This window comes from Naegleria gruberi (genome assembly GCF_000004985.1).
Source record: "Naegleria gruberi genomic scaffold NAEGRscaffold_228, whole genome shotgun sequence".
In the NCBI taxonomy this organism is placed as follows: Eukaryota; Heterolobosea; class Eutetramitea; order Acrasida; family Naegleriidae; genus Naegleria; species Naegleria gruberi.
The window spans coordinates 6,592-8,914 of NW_003163118.1; positions in this window are offsets into that span (position 1 = coordinate 6,592).

Genomic DNA, 2,323 nt, shown 5'->3' on the forward strand with positions numbered 1-2,323 from the left:
TTGAATCTTGGGTTGTTGGTGGTGTTGATGTTGGTTTCTCTGATGAAGGTTCTTCTTACATTTTTTAATATTTAAAATTAATAAAAAATGTATTAAACTTCTCCTTCATCAAACGGGAGAAGAAATCAGCAACCATTAGAACCCGATTCATGTCCAATTCTTGCAACAACAATATTGATATCGGATCACATATTTCAAGATCAACGACGAATGAACTTTTACTACTAGATTCATAGAAAACAACCTAAGATTCAAGAACAATAATTTATTATTTTAATAAAATACTTTTGTGTTTTCACAAATATTTGTGCAAGATAAAATGGTCTGTCTACACAAACACAAACACAAATTTGTGAAAATATTTTAGCACAATTTAGCACAAATAGACTTCCGGAAAAAGTTTTGCTAAAAGTCGACTTTTTTAAGGTACTTTCACGCTAATTTGCAAAAAGGCGCCTAAAAGGTGCCTAAAAGGTGCCTTTTTTACCTAAAAACTACTTGAAACACATCCAAAGTTTGTTCAAGAAAATCTTGAGCAACTTTCAAACTGTTTTCAAACAATTCCTCAAGAATGATTAATTATTTCTCAACCAAATTCTCAAAACGCTCAAGTATTTGCTGAAAAAACCCCAAGGGCCTTCAAACTTCTGAACTCACTCTCTTTCTTAACTATATCCTTTTCCAAAAAATCCACCAATTCCTTAAGAGATCCAAGGTTTTTGAATGTCACCATCTCGGGTCACTGTAGTTTTGATGGATTTTTTTACATCAATCACGAAATCTTTCGAAAGCTCTGGTCTTTTGAGCTCCTCAATTTTTCTTGGCATGATGATTGTTTTCTTTTTGATAAGGTTCAGGTTTTTTCTCTTTATGGGTGGAGTGATGTTCAAATCAGATCTCTTCCTCTTCTGGATTTTTAATTGTTTCACACTTTTTTCTTGTTCCTGTTTCAAGCTTAATTCAGAATATGGTGTTTCTTTAAGATTTTCTTCCACTTCCTCAACATCTTCCGTTCCATCAACAATAGAATCAGCAAGATTAGGGAACCTTTCAACTTCAGCAAATGCAGTAAAGAAAAGGTTGACATCAGGAAAAAGAAAGCTTCAATAAATGTGCAGGAAAGGTTTAAACATTTCTTGAATTATGCTCAAACAAATTTCAAAAATTGCTCAAACATTTTTCAAACCACTTTTTTAAAAAGGCGCCTTTTTATTTCTTTTTGACTTTTCCGGAAGTCTAATATTCACAAAAAATTTGTGTAATTAATTTTTTATTTGTGAATAGTGATAAAATGCTCTCATTGTGGAAATTAATTTTTAGTAATGTACTTCACCAATGTCTTTTAGTACTATTTAAATAGATAATAAACATCCTATTTATTATCAGATTTTCGTCCTGTTGTCAATTTACGGAAGATTGTCATAATTATGTGGGGGTGGGTGGGTCGTGAAAAAAGGATGTCCATAATTACGTGGTCCAGAGTGGGTCAGAAAGTAGAGCAGAGCAAAAACAAAAATTGGCAAAAGTAGAGCCGAAGGTTTATTAGCCAAGGATATTCTCACTGAAACATCACGAACAGCATTCAGAGGTGCAACGAAGGATCTAAATATATTGAAAGATCTGATTCAGGAAAACAGTCCTTCGAACTGAATTCAATGAACCCAATTCGAGTAAATTCAGATGCCTGCCCAACTACTTGATTTAGTTCAGACAGAATTTGGAGAACACTATGTGGACGGATTCGTGAATTAACCACAACAATTCAGTTCAACTCATGGATAGAGAACGACACATTCTTGAATCCTTGGGAACAAAATCTAACGAGTTATTGTGTTCCTCCTTTGGGCTAATTTCTCAAGCTCTAGTTCACTGCAAGTCAAAAATTAGCAAAATCTCCAACATTCTTTTGGTCAAGTTTTGCTTCTGATTATTGATGATATTGATTAATAGACCAAACTGGAAACCGATTCTGAAACTATTTTCCCTGAACGCCGTAAAATCTGTTATCCGAAACTCACGAATGTCAAGTAACCATTCAACATCCGTTAAAAAATGTCGCAACTTGATGTCAGCTCACATAATGCAAGAGATTCGTCTATTCCACTCCGTGCTACTACTTCTACCCTTCTAAAACAATCAACACTCGAGCAATCGTGTGAGAAAGTAAACGAAAGTTCATTAATCATTGAAACATTTCCTTCCCAACATTCTATTGGAAATCAAACACGAAAGGTTCATTCTCCACGTTCAGATCAAACTCTTTCCGAAGAAGAAACAAATTCCATCATTTGGAAAGAAAGAAATGACGAAATGTTCGAACAAA